At 42.5% G+C, this 27,233-nt stretch overlaps 1 gene segment (V, D, J or C); it reads left to right on the top strand.

Moving 5' to 3' along the window:
* The first annotated feature begins 1,688 nt into the window (after positions 1 to 1,688).
* On the top strand, positions 1,689 to 9,114 carry LOC311200994 (T cell receptor delta constant-like). The segment is given in 5 exons: positions 1,689 to 1,726; positions 6,572 to 6,856; positions 7,445 to 7,507; positions 7,835 to 7,954; positions 8,512 to 9,114.
* The last annotated feature ends 18,119 nt before the right edge of the window (positions 9,115 to 27,233 follow it).

Genomic DNA, 27,233 nt, shown 5'->3' with positions numbered 1-27,233 from the left:
GAAACAGTGTTCTTTTTTGACAAGTATGGGGAATAGTTTAGTGAGAAATTAATATGACCAAATGTGCCAAAAAAACCAATAGTCATAATGTGAATTTTAGTGGAATAGTATTAGATTTTTTAGAAGTACAGCAGCATAGAGGAAGAGAAAAATAAAATCTGGCTCTTCAAAGCACATGAAAGAGGAAACATCACCTGGCACTGAAAAAACCACATGTTTTTGTAGAACTGTCTAGCACTGTGTGGACTACGTACCACAGTGACTGAAAAAGGCTGAACCACTGTACAAAAACTGTCTCGCTCTCTGACTTCTCTTGAAAGTGAAAACATGGTGCCCTTCATAGTCTTTTTCCTTAAAAACCTGTATGCACACACACAAATTTCAGTCCCAGAATGACTCAGACAGCAGGAAAACCTCTGTCACTTGTTGCAGGAAAGTCTCATTAGTACACTCCAGAAGACTGCCCAATTGCTTGTGCCCTGCTTTTCTGTCCTGCTAGCAGACATTTGGCATGGTTCATTCAATGGAGACTTCTACTGATGGGCACAGACTCAACTTGCCTCCCCTTTGTGAAAAAAGGCAGGAATGATCCTTGAAGCTGCAGGGTCTTGGAGACCAAGTCCATCTCTTGACATCCACGTCCAGATAGTGGTAATTCTGCAGAAATTGATGATGATGAATGATTTGATCAACCTACAGCAACTCCTTTACTCTTTAATAGCCAATTCCATAGGTACAGTGCCTCAACCTAACAAAGAACAATCATTTTACCTACACTCTCATCCTACCTAAAATATCATAAAAACTTCCTAAGGCACAGATGACCCCCAGATGTCAACTCTAAGAGCCCAGAACAGGCACATTCATCATGTTCATGAACCTTGAAACCAAATTCAAGCACACAGCTTCCTGCAGCATAGAAGGATTTTCACAAATGGTTTGAAATAGTACTAAAAGTATTGATTTATTTTTTTCTGCTTTCTATCCACCTTAACTCCATGAAACTTATCAGCGGTGTCTTGGATTCCCAAAGCTTTTACCAGTTTTAGTCTTACTTTAGACCATTCTTTGAAAGACCATTCTGTGATTCTATGATTCTATGGAAGACATGTAATGTTTCTTCATGTGGTATGTTGGGACAGAAACCACTTGAGAAGTCATGTGACTGCCTGTATAGTCCAAAATTCTGTGTAGTGATAAAGAAGGAAGATGGAGTTTTTGTAATGACTTATGTCACTGTGTTGGGGGCTGGAGTACCACAATGCTATAAACAACATAGGGCCCTGTACAAAAACCTAAAGACGGAAAAAAGGCAATATATTTTTTTGGGAAGAAATAGGATGGGTGACTGAAAGGATTAAGGAGACAACTACAACATTCTTTTCATATTTCTGTTTATCCTGGAAATATAGAACTCGTAGAGTTTCAAAAATATGGAAGAAAGGGAGAACTTGCATATTCTGTACTTAATCAAGCTATCTGAAATAATTTAACCATTCAATTGTTGTTTTTTTCCCTTTCTAGTTTTTGGAAGAAAATGTGGCTCTTTATAAACTTCTGGTATTTCACACATGGCTAATGAGAACAAATATCTGCCTTTTCATCTCCTGTTTTACCATGGTTTTGAATACCACGAGGAAGGAGGCACTTCTTTGAATAAGTATTAGCAGTGTGAGTACAGATAAGCTTATATTTGGAAGTGGGACTACCCTCACCATCGAACCAAGTAAGTACCATTTTTTATCTCCAAAAAATATGTTAAAATTAAGTTGGGGGAGGACAAAGGAATCCAATGATTTTGGTTCACTGTAAGAACTTTCTGCTGCAATATTCCCTGTCTCCAGACAGGGTTTCAAGCTGAGTCCTCAGCTTGTGTCTGCTTAGGAAGGCTTTCACAGGAACAGCTTGGCTACCTCTGTATATCACCACTATTCCATGATCCCCCAAACACGTAGTGTGCACTACTTAAATATAACATGTTATAATTTATTCCCGGTCGGGATAGCACTCTGGTCACATTTACTGTCAAGTGTCCTATCATCCAGTTGCTTGTTTGCCTCATTTAGAGCAGGAATGCACAGATCAGTGGTGATCTGACAGTAGAGAGAAGTTTTGAGACAGATCTTTAGCTCTCCGGTATGAGAAGTTAGTTTTTGACACTTGGATTGTCATCAGGTAGGTAATTCCATGGGCATGGAGACAGAGGAAGAAGGACTTAAATTTTCCCAGTTGCCTGATACCCAAGACTACTTAGAGTTAATGAAAATTGGTTACCAAGTTGCTTAGGCTTTGAAAATGCAGGTGTGGTGAGTAGGGATTATACATCTGTATTTGAAATTTTGCAATATACAGAAAAGGTGGAGATCACCCCAAGCTTTTCTGTGTGATTGTGAATGTTGGGGCAGCAAGAGAATTTTTTAGGTTGATCTTTGCTATCCTCAACATCCAGGTGCATATCTGGGGCAGATTTGTTATGTTGCTTCTACAGGTCTGCCTGGTTTTAGTGCTGCAAAAACGTCCTATATAATTTTACATAACTAAAACACCCTGCTCTCATTCCAGAAGTGCATGGGGCTCCCTTAGGTGCTGTCTAATATCTATCCAGGTCTGTAGGATATCTTGCATGGGAATAGATGTCTATTATGGAGCAATTTAAGTTAACTTTAAATTCCAAAGGGTGAAAGGATTGCAAAGTTATAATTCTGAAGTAAGTTCTGTTCTTTCTAACCAGCAAATCCTCAGTTGTAAATGTAGGGCCAGAAGAAACTGTCAGATGTCAGCATTTAATGTCAGTCTACATTGATCTGAAGATTATATTTCTCAAAAAAAAGTAGTAAAATATCCCATAGAGCATACTAGAGTTTAGCAAGAAACAACAGCCAATGAAACACATTCTGAAAGGTGGCAGGTGGAAGATTGAACAATGGTATTGCCATTTCAGACATTTACAGAAATTCTGATATGATACTCTTGTTTCTCATATAAAGGATCTTATATGTATTTTTAAAAACGTTTTCTGTCTTGGGTTCCTCTGCTGGCAAGAAAAGATTTCTTTCTCAACAGCTGAAGATATCATGTGGCTCATTGACTGCAACAAGGTGCTCCTGGTTTAAGGAAACTTTTACAGTACATTATTCAAATTTCTAAAACATCTTCACTGAGTTTCCCACAACTTGGGTTAGAAAACACAATTTCACACACACACACAAAAAGATATTAGCTTTGTCTTCTCTACTGTGAAATGCTTTAAATCATTCTTTCTCTACCTTCTCTGCCTGTCTACCCTCTCTAACATCTGCAAAATTACATGAAACTTCAGATGAGGGAAGTTATGATGCTGTTCAATGATTACTTTTTTTCTAGCTAAGGATAGGATGTTTTCAAAGCTGTACAAAGACTTTAGGATTGAGTTTGACAGTAAAAGATAATAAGCCTTAAGCATCTAAGTCACTCAATGTCTGTGGAAATAATAAGTTGAAACCAAATTTTCCAGAATTTGAGCAACCCGACCCTTTTGTTGTTAAATTTGAATTTTTTTGGAGATACTAATATGCATTTTAAGATGGCTGCATTTTCAGGTAATGCAAAAGAGTGTGACTCAGTTGTGACTTCTGGGTTCTGATAAAGAAAGAATTCTGCTTTATTAACTACCGTTGCACTCTGTACACTTCTTGCTGAAGATCTTTCCCAGTGAGTTATGCCAAAGAAGCAGCTTGTTGATATACTGGCTGCTGGAAACACTGAAGATCAGACAGAACACATGAAAAGCCTTTAAAGATCTTCTCAGATAACAAAGACTGCACAGGAATAACAGGTTCTGGCAAAACCATATTACAGCACCTGGAAAGGAAATGTATGTAGGAGGAATAGAAAAAAAAATCAGCCTTTTTTGATTTATGTATTATAACTGTGTGTTACTGCTGCACTAGTCTTTGGGAAGGGGACTCAACTGACCGTGGAGCCAAGTAGGTATTCTTTGTGCATTAACCTTTTCTGAGTTGTTATTGGTTTGATTTTCTCTTTTTTTCCCTTTCTTCCTCCTCCACTCACTCTTTAAAGTCACTAATTAGACTTCAAGCTTTCTATATATAGCAATTAGACAATTTAGGTATAAAAAGCCATGCTGATCCTACTTCTCAGGAGGTGCCAAAGAATTTGGGCTCTGCAAGGGCAAATCCTGTCTGCTATCATTCTGAATTTCTTTGAAACCTAAAATCTATCCACTTACTCAGGCATCTTAATAAGTTTTTCATAGCAATTGTTAGGTTTTAAAGTCATGCTTGGACAGTCTAAAGGGAACTAAAGTTTCTCTAGAGGTTAAAATTTAAATTCCTAATACGTTTTATTCTGTCAGACAGCACTGAGAGGAGAGAAGGGTAACCTATGAAAGCATTAAATAGAATCTTATGCAATATTTCGATACTAGTTTAATCTCATTCAGAGTATGGGTTAAACTGAACAAAACTGAATTAACTCAATTGACCTTTATTAGTAGAGCCAAGCCATTAAGTTACAGCAGAGTACTATCTGGCTTTCACCTCAGTTTTTCAGTATTTAGGCCAGGGTGCTGGAGAAAGAGAGTAAAATCAGAGCCCCTTCACAGAATTGCAGAATCACTGGGTTGGAAAACACCTTTGAGATCATCGAGTCCAACCATACTAGTCCTCTACTAAACCATGACCCTGAGCACCTCATCTACCCATCTTTTAAATATATACAGGGTTGGTGACACAACCGCCTCCCTGGGCAGCCTGTTCCAATGCCTGATAACCCTTTCAGTGAAGAACTTTTTCCTAATGTCTAACCTGAACCTGCCCTGGTGCAGCTTGAGCCCATTCCCCCTCATCCTGTCACCTGTCACATGGGCGAAGAGACCAACACCCATCTCTCTATAACCTTTCAGTTAACTGTAGGCAGTGATAAGGTCACAGCCTTCTCCAGGCTAAATAACAGCAGTTCCCTCTGCTGCTCCTGGTAAGATTTGCTCTCCAGCCCCTTCCCCAGCCTGGTTGCCCTTCTCTGGACTCACTCCAGAACCTCAATGTCCTCCTTATGGTGAGGAGCCCAGAACTGGACACAGCACTCAAGGTGTGGTCTCCCCAATGCTGAGTACAGGGGCACAGTCACCTCCCCAGACCTACTGGCCACACTGTTTTTGATACAAACCAGGATGCCATTGGCCTTCCTGGACACCTGGCCACACTGCTGACTCATATTCCATCAGCAGTCACCCAACACCCCCAGGTCTTTCTCTGCCTGACAGCTCTCCAGCCAGTCTCCTCCAAGCCTGTAGCACTGCATGGGCTTGTTATGTCCCATGTGCAGCACTCTGCACTTGGTGTTGTTAAACTTCATCCCATTGGTCCAGTCTGTTCAGATCCCTCTGAAGAACCTCCCTACCCTCAGGCAGATCAACACTTCCTCCCAGCTCAGTGTCATCTGCAAACTTACTGAGGGAGCATTCAATCCCTTTATCCAGATCATTGATAAAGATGTTGAACAAACTGGACCCAAGACTGAGCCCTGGGGGATGCCACTTGTGACTGGCCTCAGCTGGGTTTGGCTCCATTCACCACCACCCTTTGGGCCTGGCCACCAGCCAGTTTTTAACCCAGCTGAGGGTCCACCCGTCCAGGCCAGTGGCAGCCAGTTTCTCAGTCAGAATGCTGTGAGAAACCATGTCAAAGGCTTTAGTGAAGTCCAATTGGTATACCAATTTATATACAAGTATTTCTAACTGTACCTGGGGCTGTGGGGTTAACAATATGGCACATCACATGGATGAGAAAGGTCACACTTTTTGAAACAGGTACAATATTTTTTGTAGAACTAAGTACCAATCCTATTCTCTTTTCATTGTTTCCAGACTAGGTTGGAATGTCTTATACCATGTGCAGTTTCTAATGGGGAAAACGTCCCTCACAACTGAAAATTCTTGACTTTATCAGAAACTCCTGGAAAACTGGAGATAGGCATTTCACAGTGTTCTGATTGCTTCTGTCCTACTTGGCTATCTTAAAGACAAAAGTCCTTTTTGCATCTGAGCATTTGTTTTTGTAAAGATCAACCTTGTTCCCCGCTCCAGAAGCAGAAAGACTTCTCTTTGCCCTACCACTCTTGCTATGGGTAGACCGCTTCACTGCATCAGAAGATTCAGGGGGGAGGGGAGGGATGATAAAGTAAAAGCAGTTATTCCCTCATGTATCATGTATATGCAAAACAGGAATTGTTGGTAAAGTTGAATAATATGGAACAGCAAACATATAAGTTCTCTTTTCATTTGCAAGTCCCTTATAAAAGAAAGAATTCACATATAGGCACAAACTTTGGCAAAAGAAAGCCTAGAATCCTGTGGAATTAAACTTCCTATAAAAAGAACAACTCACATACATCCTTTCTGACTTTGATCTGATCTCTTCAATGCAGTGGCAAGAAATAATGACAAAAAGGCAGTTAGTAATTAATACTAGGAATTACGCACACCTGGAGTATATATGATCTTTAGGTAATTTAGCACTCAGGCAAGCTTGCAAGCAAATGAAATCATGCCTAACAACACTTTTCTTCACAGGCATTCAAGCAAGTTCTGACCCCGAAGTCATTGTGATGAAATCAGAGAAACTGGAAGGCGGCAGCCCTGTGAGAGCAGCTTGTTTGGCAAGGAATTTCAGTACAAAGAGCATCACAATGAAGATGTCCTCTAAGGACGTTGTATATGAGCATAGTACACCCATTTTGGCATCAGATGGATTGTACAACACTATTAAGGTGGTTGATGTGACAAAAGACTCAGAGGTGAACTGCAGTGTTACAATCAACAACAAGATTTATGATTCCAGTGCAGTGGAGGAGACAGGTACTATTTATAGTACAGCTGCAACTGGAGGCAGTGTCTTCTAGCACTTGCTATTTCTTCAGCTAGTAAGCATTGACCTAGGTAACCAACAGAAATGGGAAAGACATCTGGTACTATAGCAGGTAGAGCTGAATGATATTTTAAAGCATCTAAAATAAATTATCTTAATTGTTTAACAGTTTACATTTTGGGAGGGAGGAAGATACAATCTATTTACCTTTACATTTACTTATGAGTAAATCACCACACAGCAGCAAACCTCCTAGAGCACAGCCTTTCTAAAAACAGCAAAAATTTAACATTGAGGTTTGTTATTCGTTTGATTTTTTTCCTAAGTAACTTTTTATATTTTGAGGGATTGTTTTTGTGAAAGCTCATTCAAATAGTAAAAACAAAACAACACTGGAATTCCTTGTTTCCTGCAATTGCATGGAGAAATTTTCTCCTCAGTTTAGTATTATTTGAGCCTCAGACTGTACTGCCCACATTTTCCTATGGGAAGGATCATATGAACATTTTTTTAAATCCTGTTTAAAAATTTGGATAAAGTTTATAATGCGTTTTTGTTTTTTTTTAATTATGCTACAGAAGAGGTGGTTGAAGAACCAGTAGCAGTGAAGGTTTGCAACACCACAGATACCTCTACACAAGGTTAGTTACCCAAATAGATTGTGAAGTTATGTTACCCTGTTAGGGGTAGGTGCATGGAAAAGTATTTTCTCAGAGGTAGAAAAATCAGCATATAATATATTCATCAAACACAACCTGCTTTTTCAGGGTAACTAGTTTAGTAATCAACAAGCAACAGGAAGCAAAATCCAGTCTAGATGGACATCCTCTTCCCCTGTTATTACCATGTTTATGTATCACCTATTCCTCTGCTGTTTTTTCTTTCCCTGAAAGAAACCTCTGGGTTTTTTTCCTGCTTTCTGCCAATATCAAAATCTAGACCATGATCTCTCCCATCTTTTCTCTAAGCGGACACTGAAGTGGAGAAAACAAACATGCTGTCGATGACTGTGTTGGGTTTGAGAGTCCTGCTAGCAAAAAGCATTGCCTTCAATACTCTCATGAGTATCAAGTTGTTTCTTTTCTGAGGTAAGGAAGCACATAGCCTGATCTGTAGAAATACTGGAAGTACATGCCAGGAATGACTGCCTGTCCATTTCTTTAATGCCACAAACAATAATATCTGTCATCTGCTCCTGTTTTCTTTAAATATCTCTTGTTTCTGTGGAAAAAAACAACTCAAACAAAAAATAGTATAATGAACAACTTACAACCCCCTCCTCCCTTCCCAAACCACAAAGAAACCATCTTCTTTCTGTATCCAAAGCTCAGTTCTTGGTGGCTGGTCCTCAGATTTTCTTTGCAGCAAACTTGCTTTGCCAGAGCAACTCAGGTATTACCAAAAGTGCCTAAAAGATACCTCATTGACTATTTCAAGTGGTAGAGCACAGATCCAGGAGAAAAATCAAGACAAAGAGTCAAAACAAAGATCCCAAAACACAGAAATGTGAGGCAGTAGGAGAAAAGAGAGGGGGGAGGATTTTTAAATTAAAGTGTGCAAAGAGGCCTAAAATATAGTCTAGCCTAAGTTTTGTGAGTCTACCTGACACGTATCAAACAGTTTAAAACACACTTTGCTCTTCCAGGCAGTGGGGAAGGAGGGCAGCAGCAATCTGAAGAACATCAAGAAGAGAGTCTGTACCAGCAGCACAATGGGGTGAACAGCCAGTGTAAAATCTGCTGACAACAGTGATCCAGAAGACATCACAGCACCTTCCCCTTAAGATATTTTACACAGTTGAATCCTGTCTAGCTAGTTTATTTAGTTTAAGAGTTGTAACTGCTTTTGCTATTTATTTTTTCTCTGTGAACTGTTTTTTCTCATTCCTCTGATAAGTAGAAGTTGATCTCCCCAATCTTCTAGCATCCAACCTGCTTCAATAGTTGTGAAAAATCCAATCCTCGGTATAGATATAGAACCCTTTTAAAACACCTGGTGTGCTGTATTACTGCCTATAGAACTAATGAATTAGTGCTGAGAGAATTCAGGCACAGTAGATGCTATTTATAGCTCTAAGGTTTTTTTTAGACAGCTTTAATAATAATTTTCTAGAGTAGATGAGAAGCCTTGTGTTGTATCTGGAGTGATTCAATTCAACCTGATAATGGTCAACCATCAAAGCATTTCTTTATTACACCTGTATTTCTTTTGTAAAGTGTTTAACACATGCATTTAGGCTACTGTAGTAGTGAGCAAATTAAAGTTTTACCAAGCAAAAATGCTGTAGTTTGTTCTATGGGCTTTATTCTGGATTTGGGATGGAGATTGTGGAAATCCAACTGTCCAGGATTAGAAATACAGCATTGATAACCTCGCTTTCCTGTTGACTGAATCTGTCTTTTCTAGATTTTATACACAGAAGTGGAGATTCTCTTTAGCACATTAAAACACTTTGGGAGGACCATGGATTCTAGCCTTAGGGGATTCAAGTGAGGTCTGGTCTTTCATATCACTTTCAAGAGACTTCAGCAACATGTTTTGCACCATAGCAAAAACCAGACATATGTCTAAGGAGACAGTTAACAGAGAGCTTGATATGAGCATGAGGAAGAAAAACGCTTATATCAGAAGAGAAGAAAACATGCTGTTTTTTTCCACTTATTGCTACTAGGAAGAAGTCAACAGGAAATAATAATACATAGTGGTTTGATGGAGTGATAGTTTCCATAGCAACCTGAACCTGGTTGTTAGTCTAAGAGACCCTGACACACACATTCGCCAACTCATTTTTCTCTCACAAGCAACAGACAGGATGCTGTGGTCAACATTTATGACTAAGTTATGCTATGCAAGATTAACTCCCCTTTCTTCAGAAAAACAAGTTAACCACATCCTGAAAAGGAAATAATATTTTTCATGTACTGAGTTTCTGCATGCTTTAAGACAGCCTCTAAAGAATGCATAGTAGGGTCTGTTTAAATAAGCTTTGTCAGGTTAGTCTCTTAGACCCCGTGGGCAAATAGAGGAAGACCCTCACCATATACAGAAGTACAATTTGCATAGAAAATCTGAAAACAGTGAAATGCTTTTTAGTGCATTCTACCACTGTAACGTAAATCAGGAGGAGCCATGCACTAGTATTTTTATCCTGATTTTCTGGTGACACCTGAAACTTTTTATCTTGCATTTGTCTTCCCAGACTCTCAGGCAGGACTCAGACTCTGCGTCTCTGTATAAATCAAGGAGTGTCATTCTCCTGAGTCTAATGAAGGGTGTCCCTGCCCATGGCAGGGGTTGGAAATAGATGATCTTTAAGGTGTCTTCCAATGTAAACCATTCTATGCCATGTATTTTGCAGACTCTTATGGTTCTATGGAAAAGGAAACTGCTGTAGCAACCAGAAACTTGGGGACTGTCTGTCAAATATTCCACCTCCAAACAGCTTCTCAGCCCTTTTGCTGCCAACAGTATGTTTTGTGGAGTCTCATTATAAAAGGACACACGCCACACAAAAATATGAACTTAAAACATTTTAAGTACTTTCAGGCAAATGTTAACCTCCAGTATACCAAATTTAAATTTATTTCCCTTGGTGGGCCACAGAGTATGTTAGGTAACACCTGCATGTCACTTCTTGCTGAGCAAGAATGGTGATAGCTCTCTCCTGTGGCAGAGAAAACTCAAAGCACCCTAAATGAATAAACATCTTTCCAAAGGTTAAATGGAAAATCACCATGAAGAAGAAAAGCTGAACAGCAGAGAGAATATTCTGCATTTTCTCTCATATTTTTATTTATATATGGGGAGAGGAGTGTTTATGTATCCAGCCCATATATTTCTTGCTTCTGTAGAAATGTATGGGAACACCCCAAACAAGATTATATATCTCTAAATTTACAGTGCTTGCATCCCCAAGACACAAAACATGGTAAAGCTTGAGAAAGTCTCTGGCAGCCCAAGGCAGAACTCCCAGTCTCACTCTTCAGTGTCTTTGCTTTCTCAGAGCCAGTAAGAACGTCACAGAAAGGGAGATTTTTCAGAGACAGATTCAACACCTCTGTATGTAGACTGCCAGAGCAAAGTGCTTAGACCAGCCTCTCATGAGCACTATTATAACACAAATACTTACTCCAACTATATGTGTTAAAATAAAAGGAACATCCATCTGAACCACTTTCCAACTCAGGTCCATGAACACAATTCCAAAGGCACAGCCTTACCCTTGCAGAAAACTTTGTTTCTTACTTTTTTTTCATGTGATACCCCATTGTCTTCTCAGGCTAGAATAATTCCTCACCCTCAAGTATTAAGCTGCTTATATGGATGGCACATTAACTTCACTTAGGGTTTATTCAGTACTTTCTTCCCAAAAGAGACTAGAGAAGTTTGCTGAAAGTGGCTCTGAAAATGGGTCTGGATGTAATGTGGCTAATGATGCTTATTTCTTACCCAGGTGGGTGTAAGAGCTATGTCTGTGATGATTGTTGCATATATCCTCTTATGCAAGGGTTACAGAATAACAGTAAAACAGGGGTTGGAAGGGACGTCTAGAGATCATCTAGTCCAACCTCCCTGCTAAAGCAGGATCACCTAGAGTAGGTTGCAGAGAATTGTAACCAGGCAGGTCTTAAGTATCTCCAGAGAAGGACACTCCAAAATCTCTCTAAGACACCTGTTTCACTGCCCTGTCATTTTCAGAGTAAAAAAAAAAAAAAATCCTTATTTTACCCTTCTTAAATTTCACTTGCTGCTTCCTTGCCCAATTCTCTCATCTGTCAAAATCACACTGAATGGCAGCACACCCTTCTGGCGTGTCAGCCACTTCTCCCAGTTCAGAAGCATCAGCAAACTTGCTGAGGGTAAACTGTGCACCTCATCCAGGTCACCAATGAATGTGTTGAATAAGACCAGACCAAGCACTGACCTTGGGACACACCACTGGCTACAGACCTCCAGCTAGACTCTGCACCGCTGATCACAACCTGCCATTCAGCCAGTTCTGAACCTGCCTCACTGCCCACTCATCTAGCCCATACTTCCTTAATTTAGCTATGAGGATATTATCAGAGACAGTGTCAAAAGCCTTACTGATGTCTTGGTAAACAGCATCCTCTGCTTTTCCTTCATCCATCCAGCTGTCATGCCATCGTAGATGATGGCAATCAGATTAGTCAGGTATTGCTAAGGTTTTATTTGGAATGAAGAGCATACATATACTTAAAGTTATAGTCAGAGCAAACCCCAACATTTCTAGAAGTGAAAAAATTCCATCAGTATATTCTTTTCAACTTAAATTTTGTAATTGAGATGGTATATCTGGCTTTCTTTTGCTTTCTGGTTATCTAAACTTTTATATATATATATTTAAGAAGATAAACTGATTTTTTTTCTTGCTATTACACTAAACAATACCAAACTGTAGGAGAATGGCAAATTTTAAATAGCTTTTTGTATAGTTGAAACCTTCGCTTGTCTTATACATCATTAAAAATATAATATCATAAACATATTCCTTCATTCTGCTGGGCATAACCTTACCCATCTGTTGTCAGCCAAAAAAAAAATCCTGATGAAATTGTATACATTGATGTAAATTGAGTTTCTTTCCCTGATCTCTCCTGCTACCTGCTGGTCAAAGTGTTTGTTGCGGTCAGAACATTTTCGATTTGATGAAATCCAGTAAATAGGTCAAATGGGAAAATATAAATGAAAAATAATTTTTTTAAAAAAGAAAATCCCAAACCCATAATAAGAATTGTGTCTGCACATTCCCCAAATTAAACTTACTTGCTATTTTGGTCTTTCTTTGCATTCTTGTCTTGGTAAAATGTGCAGATAAAAACCTTACTGTATGATATTGAGGATTTAGAAAGTACAGTGCCAGAAATGTACAGGTGAAAGAAGATGAAAAGCTGTATAGAGATTCAAAGAAGCTTTATTCAAGTATACAAGCTAAAACAATTGCAGAGTTGTAAGTGATTTGTAACAGAAGAAATGGAGTAGACTATGAGAAACAACAGCACTGCTTTTGAAATTTGAAATTCATTAGCATTTCTAAGGTGTGTTTAAACTGTGATTTATTTGAGGAGCTTGGTGGTCAGAATGTTCTAGGCTGGAGGAAACAAGCCTTCTGGGATCACGGGTTGTGTTGGTGCCCTGAAAAGCTGTTATGTCCAGAGCAGACTACGGGCTTCCAAAGATATGGATGTCTTGCTAAACAAGAAACAGTAAGGAAAAAATTCTGGCTTCAGACACTGAAGACACTGATAAGAAAATGGGTAAAAATGAACACCAACATGTCTGGTGTCCTGTAGTAAAGAAATTGTAAAAAAAAAAAAAGGGCAAATTGTTGCATCTAGGAAGGCTGTAGATGAGATGCACTCAAGAACTGTGTTCTTCTACCTTCTTTGAACTGTGAGGTTTTTCTGCAGAAGGATTTCTCACTGTGAACGGACCAAACCACATCAGTTCCACCGAGATCTGCTTATGGACCTGGCTGTTTCTGGAAGCAGGTAAGTCTGCTGTTGGTCAGGAATTCTGCATGCCACACACTTGTGTATATAATAGATCTTTAATTTCATTGAACTGGGAATTCAGGGTTCCATACATTGGAATCTTTCTCCTCATCAAGTATACTGCAGTCACAATGATTATACTGGGGTGTCTGCTTTTGAACAGATCTAGAGTTCAGATGTACAGTCAGCCGAGAGGAGGGGTAGATGTTAGAAGACTGGCTTTAGAGATGATCACTTGCTCCAGGACTCTCATAATATGACTTATCCATTGAAGAGAAAATTAAACTCCTTAAAACCTATGTACACAAATGATGCAGGGAATTGGAGAAGGATGGAATGGCCTAAATAGAAAGACAGAATTGATCTGTTCTTGATTTTAATTGTTCCCTTTTTTTTTTTAAGTAGCATCGTTTTGGTGCTGTTCAGGGGGTGGGAGGCATTTGAAGAAAACCCAACAAACAAACCAAGATGACAAAGTGAAGAAATATCATTGTTGCATTTAAACTCTATAGGATGAGGGTGTTGGTTTTAGTGTGACGTTTGCAGGCTGGTGTAAGCTTGGTTAAGCACTGAAAGAGGTGGATGGAGAAGGTGTTATAGAAAAATTTCCTCTTCTATCTTGCTTTGCAGTTAGGTATTCTGATGTTTACAGTTCCTGTTATCGTAGAATGATGCAGCTAAAATCTCATCGTTGAATAGATATGAGCTGGGCAGGTAAGATAGGATAGCGTAGCAGTAGGATTCACATTTAGGAATTGTCATGAGAATTTTTTTACCAAGGTTTTAATCTAGGAAGCTTGAGAAGAAATACCCTGGGAAATCTTTGTATGCACATCAAAGTTACAAAACTCTTTTGTGTCAAAAGCTTCTGCCAGAGTTTTTGGTAAAGGTTTTTGTCACAGTGAGACTCCACAGGTATCTACGATAAGATGATTTTTAGAAAGGGGACAAGGCTGTCTGTTCATCCAAGTAAGTGCCAGAAATGAACAAAAACCAAAAAATGTTGTGATGAGCTTTGTCATTTAGGAATTTAAAGATATATTTTTCCCCTTAAAGAGAAACTTTCCAACTGTCTGTGCTTTCACAGTTAGTGACATATTTCAGATAAGGAATAAGCAAATGTTCATCTTGAAATTGTCAGACTTATGAGTCCAGATTTACTCCCTTTAATACAGAGCATTTGGGGTCAAATCTGCTAGCCCAAGCAGCAGATATGCATCTATATTCATCACTGTTTTATGAGGTGGCTTTTTCAGTTAATATCTTCAAGATGAGAACAGTGGCTGAAAAATGCCTGTATTTTTCTACTGATTGTAAAGGAACACTGGGACATCTGTACTAAATTTAGATAATTTACATTGGTAGGATATGGTTCTGTTCTGTCTCAAGAAATCTAATGTAGTCCAGAGTGTAAATTTCTCTGCACCCTCTGAAGGCAACAAACAAACAGTCAACCAGAAAAAAAGACTTTTAAAATTAAGTTTTTTACTAGTTTCAGAGTTAGAAAATGAATGACCATTTAATAAATAGGGAGAAAATCTGTCATGAATCTCAACTTTCCATGGCCAGGGTTGTTTGCTTTTACAGATCCAAAATATATACTGATATGTACAGCAGTTGTGATAAATTTTGATTTAGCAAAATTTTAACCAACAAAAGTAAATCAGCACAGCAAGACATTTTGTTTCATACTGAATTCTAAAGATTTTGGAAAGGGAGTATTTAACTCCATCATTCAGGTGAATTGGAATCTATTAAATTCTTCCTGTAATGGTTTATATAAAGGGCCTTGTCACTGTGTGGTTGGTAGTTACGGGAAGTTCACTTTTGGTGGAGGAACTCAGCTGTTTGTGTTTCCAAGTAAGTTTTCTAGTAAAAATAGTGATCTCAGACTTTATTGTTTAACCACATCCCAGATCCAGTGAGTCCATTCAGTGTCCTCAGCAGAGGTGGATGCAGAAATATTCCTCTTTGGTCATAGAGCCTGTGCACACTCATCAGATGAATTCTGATTCATCCTAAAAATGTGCAGCAGTATAAATCACAGATTAAGTTTCTGTTGAATTCTACTCTGCCCTTGCAATTTCAGTGAGGTACTTTTACAAAGGAATTTGTATTCGTGCCCTTCAATGTCAGGTTTTCATTTCCAAGATAATATCTGATAAAGTGCATAGACTATTTCAGGGGCTATGAAGCCAGTACAATTTCCTGCCTATTTTGAGAATTTTAGCAATGCTAGTTCAAAACTTCAGAGTTGGTTTTTGTAGAAGGCTCTCTGGCATTGCAACAGAAAGTGGAAGAAAACAGATATTTGGACAGGGGACACAGTTACTTGTGACACCATGTAAGTGTAGTCCAGATAATGACATTCACCTTTTGTATCATTTTTCTTCATACTCTTCAAGCTGTGGAGATTTCTCTGGCTTTCAGCCAGGTAGGTAGAAATCCAGAAGGAGTACCAACAGGAAAGCCTAATTTCCATGTCTGTGAAACAGCCATTAAAATGTCATTGTTCCTTTCTTCTCTGAGAAATTGTTGGAGAAGGATGACCTTGGTTTCTACCATAAGGTCCAGTGGAGCTATTGATACCACAGACTGAAAGGAGAAGTCTTCATGTCAGGACATTGCTAGACTTGGAGTGGCAGTCAGCTCTGTCTAGTCAGGTTGTGGGTGTGCAGCTTTGCCAAGAATCTGGGAGGGTTTTTGTTGAGAGAGGAAATACTGTGTGACCATGGGAACTGGTTCATATAACCTTGTCTTCGGCTCTGGAACAAAGCTCAGTATTAGACCAAGTAAGTCACACTCTGCTCCTACGCATTCTGCTTTATTGGAGGGCTTGAGCCCAGAGGCATGGTGGGGAGAGAGGAAGATGTCTTAGGGGTGCCCCTTAATTCTGGCCCCATCTCTGACCTTATCCCACAGAAGCAGACTGGTCCTGCCTGGGATCCTCCTGCCTTGCTGCTCCTCATAGCCTTGGAATGACTGGGCAAAGCTCTCTTTTATGGGCTGCTTCAGATTGGGTTTGCTGGGCATTTAGATACAGAAGAAAATGCTGTTGAATCTGGCTTATGTATGACACTGGCTTGTGCATCTAGGTGACCTTTGGTTCAGGGACCAGGATGTCCATCCTGCCCAGTGAGTTTGCAATTCTCATATGTATCCTCTTTCAAAAGGCTTCAGTGTCCACCTAAGCAGCCTGTAGAAAACTAGAAAACTGGTGTATATTTCAAGGGTAGAGAGCAGAATGGAAGCAAAGAGTGGCCAGACCAAATTAGAAAAGCCATGGCAAGAACATGCTTTTGCTCTCTTGCAAAACAAACCAAGACCAAAGGCTTTTGTCACTCTGCCCTGAAAAGCCCCAGTGCCAGTGATTGATAGGTATTCCCAGGCAGCAGCCTAAGGAAGTCATCCTTGGTTTTTTGATCTTTTCCTTCTCTCAGTGTTGCAGTTCCCAGAGAAAATGCTGTGTTCTGTCCAAGAGACTCATCCCTCTTTTGGAAACACCACTCCAGAGCATGTGAGGGAGCAGACTGAGCCTTGGGTTCTTGTCAGGGTGTGTAGCACTGTGTGAATAACAATGCAGTCTCACTCCAGTTTGGTCCAGGCACAAAGCTCCATGTTCTGCCAAGTAGGTTTTCTTCTCCTGCTTCTGCACTCTGTGCTGTCTGCTCTTGCTGCATTCCCACTCTTTTGCAACTTAAGGTCATAAGGAGAAGTCAGAGATGCAGTGGAAAGACAGGGAACATTTGTTTTTTCCCTAGCTGTGGCATGGCTGGGTAAAGGTTTGGGGAGAGGTGCTGCCTCTGAGGGTGCTTGCTGGGCTTTTTGTAATGGAAGGAAATGCTGTGCGATTACAGCACAGGCAGCTCTAAGGTGACGTTTGGCTCAGGGACCAGACTCTCCATCCAGCCCAGTGAGTGTGCAGCTTTTTTGTGTCTCCTCTATCAAAACCCCTTGAGTTGTATCCCCGGTTATTCAAGTAGGACATTTTGGAAATGTGGCCTCTTATAGTGTGACACATGGGGTTCTGATGCCAAGCTGGGAGGTCTTCACTTTAGGACGTGTCTGACTCCGAGTGACAGTCAGTTTTTTGTAGTTGGGCAGTGGTGAAACCTGGTAGGCAGAATCCTGAGCTGAAGGAGGAAGGGGAGGAAAGTCTCATGCGTTACTTGGAAAAAACCCAAAGGAGCTGAGCTGTGTTCAAAATGGGTCTGTACAAGAATGGGGTGCGTTGATGTGTGCGTGTGGGTCTTTGCGTATGTGATATCCAGCAGCCAGAACCAAGAAAGATATTCTGAACCTGTGTGCAGGAGGGTCCAGGGGAAGATCTCTGTTTTTATTGAGGGCACAGAGAGGAGTTGTAATTGTGATCCTTGTCCATGGGACAAGGATCCATTCAGGGGTGAGCTCAGTCAGAGCTGAAAGGGATGAACAAGGGTGGCTGTTGTAAAAGAAATGTCTGGCAAGCAACACAGAGCGTTAGAAGAACTAAGCTAGTGCAGGGCACCTGTGACTTACAGGGTTTTTGTTGTGAAGGCAAACACAGTGTGAATACAGAGGTGACTACAGCAAGATGACATTTGGCTCAGGGACCAGACTGTCCGTCCATCCCAGTGAGTGTGCAGCTCAGACCTAGTCTTGTGTATGCCTCTCTTGCAATAGGGTTGCTTTTATAATTGTGCTTTTGGGTTACCTTTGCACGTGTGAAATGCCTTGTGTCCTTTCACAGGCTCCGAAAAGGGCTTCAGTGACATATTTAATACCATTGTGGTTGGACAGAACATGGCTCAACTTGAGGTCTGCGTGATTTTGGTACAAGTGTTCCCTGTGCCTTGCTTGGAAAGTCCTTGTCAGTCTTGCTTCCTTATACTCCACCAGAAAACTTCCTTGGTGTGGGGAGATGAGAGCATTTGTGTACCGGCTTTAGTTGCTGTGAGGGTTGGTGGGAACAGGTAGACATTTGGAGCTGGGACAAAGCCTTGGTGAAGCCTTGTGAGTCCTGCCAAAGATGTTTCTAGCCCTGCAGGGCAATGCAGAAAAGTCCAAGGGAAGAATGGCAGGGTGTAAATTTTGGGAAGAGTTCCTATGATCACGCAGAACCATGTTCCCTCTCTGGGGGCATGGAAAAGCTGTGAGCTGCAGTGGGAAAAGGGGAAGCAGGAAGAAGGCATGTAAATGGTGTGAGATTGAGTGAACTGTGTCTTTCTCAACAGATGTGTCCTGATCTGTGACTTACAGGTTTTTAGTTGTGACAGGAAACACAGAGTGGTCAGACCAAATTAGAAAAGCCATGGCAAGAATGTGCTTTTGCTCTTTTGTAAAATAAATCAAGAGCAAAGGCTTTTGGCACTTTGTCCTGAAAAGCTCCAGTACCAGTGACTGACAGGTATCTGTGGCATGGCTTTGTAAAGGTTTAGTATCTAGGAGCTGTGGAATGCCTGGGTAAAGGTGCTGTTTTTGTAGGGGCTTACTGGGCTTTTTGTAATGGAAGGAAATGCTGTGTGAATACAGCACTGGTTATAAGGTGACATTTGGCTCAGGGACAAGACTGTCTGTCCAGCCCAGTGAGTATGCAGCTTTCTTGTGTCTCCTCTATCAAAACCCCTCGAGTTGTAGCCCATAGGTACTCAGTTGCACTATAAAATGTAAACCCTTAAATTTTCTGCCTTATTCTTCAGTGGAGAAAATCTTGAGAGGTGAACACTGAAATTCTCCAGAATTGCCAAGGTCTTGTCTTGTGTGTTCCTGTGGTTTTGGTTTCTTCTGAGATATTTTACAGTGTTTAGGTTAATCTCAATGAGACATTCTCCCTTAACTCGATACACAGTTTGGAGGTGGGTAAGATCTCCCAGGTTATTCAAGTAGGACATTTTGGAAATGTGGCCTCTTACTGTGTGACACATGGGGTTCTGATGCCAAGTTGGGAGGTCTTCACGTTAGGACATAACTGACTCGGAGTGACAGTCAGGTTTTTGTAGTTGAGCAGTGTGTGCACACTGGGCAAAGGGATGCAAGTTCAGGTTTTCCATAGTAATTGCCACCACTTTCTTGTCTTCTCCTTCCACGTGTGACAAAGCTCCTCACTGCCCAACATGCAGCAGGCTTTCCAAATATCTTCCTGAATATTCTGGTGGCTCTTTGGCTGCAGGGTTCCATGCCATTTGCTTCCCTGCAGGAAAGGCTTTGGCTCAGGGCAGGACCAGCATTCTTCATAAAGAGGGTTTGTCCCTGTGTGTCCAGTGGTGTTCTTGATCCCACAGACAGAGCAGGGAGCTCTTCCCATCAGGATGTCATTGACTGGGAGTGGTGGGTAATTCTGTCTAGTTGGTCTGTGGGTGTGCAGCTTTGCAATCAATTTGGGAAGGTTTTTGTTGAGAGAGGAAATGCTGTGTGACCATGGGAGCTGGTGCATACTCATTTGTCTTTGGCTCTGGAACGAGACTCAAAGTTAGGCCACGTAAGTCCAACACTGCTTCTCTGCCTTCTGCTTTATTGGAGGCCTTGAGCCCAGAGGCACTGTGGGGAGTGGAGGAAGAGGTCTTGGGGGAGCCCTTTATTTGTGGCCTCAGTCCTGGTGTGATCCCATACAGGCAGACTGTCATCAGCTGCTCCTGCCCTGGGATCCTCCTGCCTCGGGTCACCCTTATGCTGCCCCTTGTAGTGTTGGCAAGGCTGTGCAAATTTGTGGGGAGAGGAGCTGCTTCTGAGGGGGATTGCTGGGCTTTTTGTAATGGAAGGAAACACTGTGTGAATTCAGTGCTGGCAATAAGCTGACGTTTGGCTCAGGGACCAGACTGTCCATCCTGCCCAGTGAGTGTGAAACTCTCTTGTGTGTCCTCTTTCCAAATCCTCACGTATCCAGCAGAGCAGCCTGTACACAAACTTCTTTTATCCGTGTCACCTTCCACAGGGGAAGGAGAAAATAGGTGCTATTTCAAGGTACTCTTGTGCTGAGAAGCATTTCCAAGTGGAGGACTTCTGTGATTTAGAGAAACCTGCTGTGGGCATGGTGCTCCAGGATGCTGATAGTCTGACAGCCAAGAAGGATAGAGGGGCGGTTTGAGACAGAGAGACAGACTGACCTCCTTGTGCTCAGTACCTGTGTATGGCTGTAGAGGGTCTTTGGGAAAACATAGAGAGGGTTCAGGTTGGTTCCTTTCTCCAGAATATTCAGGTAAGTCAGGCAAGACTCAGAGCATGCTTGGTGCTGAGGCTTATCAATAGACGTGTCAAATAGCTTTCCACAAGGGAATTGTTTCTCTGAGCACAGCCAGGGAGAGATAAGTCACAGATAGTTGCTTTTTGGATGGTTAAGGTGTTTACAGTGAAAGCAGGAACGTAACATGACTGAGCAGCCTGCCCTAGGTGAAGGGACCCTCAAAAAAGAGAAGTTAATAACGTTGCCCATCAGTGTCCCACTCTGAGGACATGCAGCAGGTTTCCAATTTAAAGTGAGCATCTCACGTGCTCCTCAGAAACGAAGTGCAGAGCATGTGAGGGAGCAGACTGAGCCCTGGGTTCTTGTCAGGGTGTGTAGCACTGTGTGAACTACAATACAGGAAGATTCCAGTTTGGTCCAGGCACAAAGCTCCTTGTTCTGCCAAGTAGGTTTTCTTCTCCTGCTTCTGCACTCTGCGCTGTCTCCCCTTGCTGTATGGGCAATGATTTTCTGCTTAAGATCATAAGGAGAAGTCAGAGGTGCAGGAGAAAGACAGGGAGGATTTGTTTGTTCCCCAGCTGTGGCATGGCTGGGTAAAGGTTTGGGAGAGGTGCTGCTTCTGAGGAGCCCTGCTGGGCTTTTTGTAATGGAAGGAAATGCTGTGTGAATACAGATGCCTACACCAAATTGACATTTGGTTCAGGGACCAGATTGTCCATCCAGCCCAGTGAGTGTGCAGCTTTTTTGTGTCTCCTCTATCAAAATCCCTGGAGTTGTGGCCCATAGGTACTTAGTTGCACTATAAAATGCAATTGCCTCATTTTTCTCCCTTGTTCTTTAGTGGTGGGGACCTTGGGAAGTGAACAATGAAATTCTCCAGAATCTTCAAGGTCCTCTCTTGGCTATTCCCGTGTTATTAGTTTCTTCTGTGATATTTTACAGTGTTTAGGTTAATCTAAATGAGAGTTTCTCCCTTCGTTCTAATATGCAGTTTGGAGGTGTGTAAGATCTCCCAGGTTATTCAAGTAGGAGATTTTGGAAATGTGGCCTCTTATAGTGTGACACATGGGGTTCTGATGCCAAGCTGGGAGGTCTCCACATTAGGACATGGCTGACTCTGAGTGACAGTCAGCTTTTTGTAGTTGGGCAGTGTGTGCAGAGCTTATCCAAGAATTCAGGAGTTTTTTTTCTTGAGAGGAAACGCTGCGTGACCATGGATCTGGTGTGTATAAAAGTGACTTTGGCTCTGCAAGAAGACTCAACGTTAGGACAGGTAAGTCCAACACTGCTCCTATGCTCTGCTTACTTTGAAACCTTTCTTCAGGTGGTTTAGAGCACAGGTATATCTAGGTGCTTGTGAACATTTAGTGATGGATTTGCTTTAAGGTCATGTTCTGGCTTCGTCCAGAACACACCTTCTTGCTCCCAGCTTGTCTGGGACAGGCAAAGTGGCCACACACCTGATGCCAGGACCCTACGTGTAGGCTTTCCTATGCTACTGCATCCCCGAGTGGTTTTCTGTTGCTGTAGGAAGCACTGCCACCCTTCTGCTGCCCCTTTTAGCCTTGGCATGGCTGGGCAAAGGCTTGTGTACAAGTGCTGCTGCTTCTGCAGTGGCTTGCTGGGCTTTTTGTTATGGAAGGAAATGCTGTGTGATTACAGCTCTGGCTACGGCAAGTTGACATTTGGCTCAGGGACCAGGCTGTCTGTCCATCCCAGTGAGTGTTCATCTTTCTATGTGTCCTTTCTCACAAGTACTGAACAATCCACTCCAGGTGGCCAGTTGTGTTGGTTAGATCATTCCAGCAAGAATCTCGTGTTGCCGTGTCGTTGAGTCTGAACTCAGCAGAGCTGGGCAAGATTGTGCAAAGCAGGATATCACAGTGTAATACTGGGGGTTATGTTAAACTCACATTTGGAGCTGGAACCAGACTCAGAGTTTCTCCAGGTACGTGTGAGTCCTCAGATGTGATTCCTCTTGGAAGCACTTCTTTGACTTTGCGAGTTATTTTGCCTAGTTCATCACTCCACAAGGTATTAGGAATAGGACTATAAGTTTTCAACTGGTTCAGCAGTTTTTGTGCTCTGTTATCCCAATCCTCTCTCAACAACCACAAGCTTTTACTCTTTTCTGATCAAAACAGGCTGGGTCCTGGCTCTGATAGAGCCCAGGATGCCAGAACGGCCCTTCCTGACCAGGGCTCTACTGGGTCCTCTTTTCCCAGCCCAACCTTGTTTCACTCTAGCAAGGGGATCAGCCCCAATCTGGCACAAGGATAGAGAAGTGGAAGGTGGTTTACTGAAGTGTGCAGCATTTCTGGATATCTGTTTTCTGTTTGTGGGGAACCAAGCAGGAATTTTGATCCCCAAGAGCGTGGATTGACTTTGTCCCCCAGGACATTGATAATTTTGTGTTCTTGTTGATCTGAAAAGCTCTGTGTGAAGTATGACAAGCAGACACTGGGCAAAGGGATGCAACTGCATGTCTTGCCTAGTAAGTGCCACCACTTTCTTGTCTTCTCCTTCCATGTGTGACAAAGCTCTTCAATGCCCAACATGCAGCAGGCTTCCCAAATATCTTCTGGATATTCTGGTGGCTCTTTGGCTGCAGGGTTCCATGCCATTTGCTTCCCTGCAGGAAAGGCTTTGGCTCAAGGCAGGAGCAGCAGGCTTCCTAAAGAAGGTTTGTCCCCGTGGGTCCAGTGGTGCTCTTGATCCCACAGACAGAGCAGGGAGCTCTTCCCATCAGGAGGTCATTGACTGGGAGTCACAGGTAATTCTGTCTAGTTGGTCTGTGGGTGTGCAGCTTTGCAATCAATTTGGGAAGGTTTTTGTTGAGAGAGGAAATGCTGTGTGACCATGGGAGCTGGTGTATCTGCACTTATCTTTGGCTATGGAACAAGACTCCAAGTTAAGCCACGTAAGTCCAACACTGCTTCTCTGCCTTCTGCTTTATTGGAGGCCTTGAGCCTGGAGGCACTGTGGGGAGTGGAGGAAGAGGTCTTGGGGGAGCCCTTAGTTGTGGCCTTATTCCTGATGAGATCCCACACAGGCAACTGTCAACAGCTGCTCCTGCCCTGGGATCCTCCTGCCTCGGGTCACCCTTATGCTGCAACTCGTAGCCTTGGCAAGGCTGTGCAAATTTCTGGAGAGAGGAACTGCTTCTGAAGGGGATTGCTGGGCTTTTTGTAACGGAAGGAAACACTGTGGGATTACAGCGCTGCCTCTAAAGTGACGTTTGGCTCAGGGACCAGACTGTCCATCCTGCCCAGTGAGTGTGAAACTCTCTTGTGTGTCCTCTTTCCAAATCCTCACGTATCCAGCAGAGCAGCCTGTAGACAAACTTCTTTTATCCATGTCACCTTCCACAGGGGAAGGAGAAAATAGCTGCTATTTCAAGGTACTCTTGTGCTGAGAAGCATTTCCAAGTGGAAGACTTCTGTGATTTAGAGAAACCTGCTGTGGGCATGGTGCTCCAGGATGCTGATAGTCTGACAGCCAAGAAGGATAGAGGGGCGGTTTGAGACAGAGAGACAGGCTGACCTCCTTGTGCTCAGTACCTGTGTATGGCTGTAGAGTGTCTTTGGGAAAACATAAAGAGAGGGTTCAGGTTGGTTCCTTTCTGTAGGACATTGAGGTAAGTCAGGCAAGACTCAGAGCATGCTTGGTGCAGAGGCTTATCGATAGACATGTCCAATAGCTTTCCACAAGGGCATTGATTTTCTGAGCATAGCCAGGGAGAGAAAAGCCACAGATCATTAGGATACTTGCTTTTTGGATGGTTACGGTGTTTACAGTGAAAGGAGGAACATAACATGGCTGAGCAGCCTGCCCTAGGTGTAGTGACCCTCAAAAAAAGAGAATAATGACGTTGCCCACCAGTGACCCACTCTGAGGACATGCAGCAGGTTTACACTTGAAAGTGAGCATCTTGTGTGCTCCTTACAAAATAAGTCCAGAGCATGTGAAGGAGCAGACTGAGCCTTGGGTTCTTGTCAGGGTGTGTAGCACTGTGTGAATAACAACATAGGAAAATTCCAGTTTGGTCCAGGCACAAAGCTCCGTGTTCTGCCAAGTACGTTTTCTTCTCCTGCTTCTCCACTCTGTGCTGTCTCCTCCTGCTGCATTCCCACTCTTGCAGCTAAAGACCATAAGGAAAAGTCAGAGGTTCAGGAGAAATACGGGGAAAGTTGCCTTTGGGAGCAGAAGGCAGCTGGTGGTGAAACCTGGTAGTCAGAATCCTGGGCTGAAGGGGAGGAAAGTCTCATGCGTTACTTGCAAAAAACTTAAATGAGCTGAGCTGTGTTCAAAATGGGTCTGCACAGGAACCTGTGACTTACAGGGTTTTTGTTGTGAAGGCAAACACTGTGTGAGTAATTATGGAGGCAAAGTCACCTTTGGAGATGGAACTCAGCTGAGGATAAAACCCAGTAAGTTTTAAACGCTTCTCCTGCTCCACTTGGTGGAAGAGTTTTGTGATCATGAGCTAGAATACTTGAAATGCAGGGGGACTGATTGGATCTGTGGGGGTTTTTTCCATTGCTTTCTCTGCTAGCCACAGAGACCTTAATTCAACAAGGCTGTGAGTGTATTCCTTCAGCTTGCTCCTGCCAGCTCCTGCTCTCTGCCATTCATGTAAGCACTCTGGCATGCAGAAACCTCTTTCTTGCTCAAGAATTGACAGTTTCTACCACAGCCATCTGTATCTGTGATAGTTGAGGTGGGTTGGTAATGGCTCTGTTGAGTACAGCCCTGGGTGGTTGTCCTTTGCTCTATGTAAGAAAGGCTGAATTAATGATGCTCATTTGTGCCAAGAGATGCCTTATCAAGGCTACAGGAATTCCTGGTTCCCAATGCCTGGTGTTGATGGGAAGCAGCTGATGTCCTAGAGATTAGTTGCAGAGTAAGTGGCATGAGAGAAAAGGTTTTTGCTGAAGAGTAACTAACTGTGTGAACAGGGGGAACTACAAACTGATGCTGGGGATGGGGACACGCTTGGCTGTCAAGCCCAGTGAGTATAACTGCTGTCCAGATGGTGTTATTTCTTGCGCCTTCATGTTTTAATCTCACCAGAGAGTTCTCAGTGGAACTTCATGCTGTGTCCCAGCAACAGGACAAGGACACAGGAGAGGAAAAGTACCCAGAAATCTCCATGGCACTTGTGTGGTTGCTAGAGTAGAAACCTGGTGGACTTTGCAAGGGAAGAGTACAGAAGGGTAGCACAGAGTGGTCAGACCAAATTAGAAAAGCCATGCAAGAACGTGCTTTTGCTCTTTTGCAAAACAAACCAAGAGACTTTTTGTCATTCTGTCCTGAAAATCTCCAGTGGCAATGACAGATAGGTATTCCCAGGCAGCAGCCTAAGGAAGTCACCCTTGCTTTTTTGTCCTTCCCTCCTCTCGGTGTTGCAGTTCCCAAGGCACAGGCTGTCTCCCGTTCGAGAGACTTGTCCCTCTCGTCACAAAAGAAGTCCAGAGCATGTGAGGGAGCAGACTGAGCCTTGGGTTCTTGTCAGGGTGTGTAGCACTGTGTGAATAGCAATGCAGAGAAACTCCAGTTTGGTCCAGGCACAAAGCTCCGTGTTCTGCCAAGTAGGTTTTCTTCTCCTGCTTCTGCACTCTGTGCTGTCTTCACTTGCTGTATGGGCAATGATTTTCTGCTCAAGATCATAAGGAGAAGTCAGAGGTGCAGGAGAAAGACAGAGAGGATTTTTTTTTTTAGTAACTGTGGCATGGCTGGGTAAAGGTTTGGGGAGAGGTGCTGCTGCTGAGGGGCCTTGTTGTGCTTTTTGTAATGGAAGGAAATGCTGTGTGAATACAGCCGGCTACACCAAACCGACGTTTGGCTCAGGGACCAGACTGTCCATCCAGCCCAGTGAGTGTGCAGCTTTTTTGTGTCTCCTCTATCAAAATCCCTGGAGTTTTGGCCCGTAGCTACTCAGTTGCACTATAAAATGGAATTGCTTCATTTTTCCCCCTTATTCTTCAGCGGCAAAAAGCTTGTGAAGTGAATAATGAAATTCTCCAGAATGCCCAAGGTCCTGTCTTGGGTCTTCCTGTGGTTTTGGTTTCTTCTGAGATATTTTACAGTGTTTAGGTTAATCTAAATGAGTGATGCTCACTTCATTCAAACAGTTTGGAGGTTTGTAAGATCTCTCAGGTTATTCTTGTAGGACATTTTGGAAGCATGGGCTGAGCAGGAAGAGAGGGATGCCTAATACAGCTGTGTGTAGGTTTTTGCAAGTGCACGTGGCACTGTGGGACTTCACATCCAACTGGAAAGTTGTCTTTGGAAGTGGGACACAACTGGCAGTGCATCCTGGTAGGCACAAATGCAAACAGGAGGAGAAAGGACAGGAAAGTCACATTCCCCTACCCTGGCAGATCCTTCCAGGCTGTGTTTTGCACAGGGACAGAGCTTGTGTGTGTTCTGGTGTGTGTAGTGGGAGATACAGCATAGGGAAGAGAAGAAGACATTTTGATGGCAATGGTAACTCCTGGCTTAAAATGCCTGGAGTTGGTAGGAAGGAGCTGATGTCCTAGAGATTTATTGTAGAGTAATTGTCAGGAGAGCTGAAGTTTGCCTGCCCAAGTGCAGGGAATGCCTTTCACCCTCAGCACGTGGATAAGCTCATGTTCTTGTGGAGCTGGAAAGCTCTGTGTGAACTATGACAAGCTGACACTGGGCAAAGGG

This window comes from Gallinula chloropus (genome assembly GCF_964237585.1).
Source record: "Gallinula chloropus genome assembly, chromosome: 26".
Classification (NCBI taxonomy): Eukaryota; Metazoa; Chordata; class Aves; order Gruiformes; family Rallidae; genus Gallinula; species Gallinula chloropus.
Note: the sequence above shows the minus strand (reverse complement) of the source record. Positions and strands in the feature narration are given on the sequence as shown.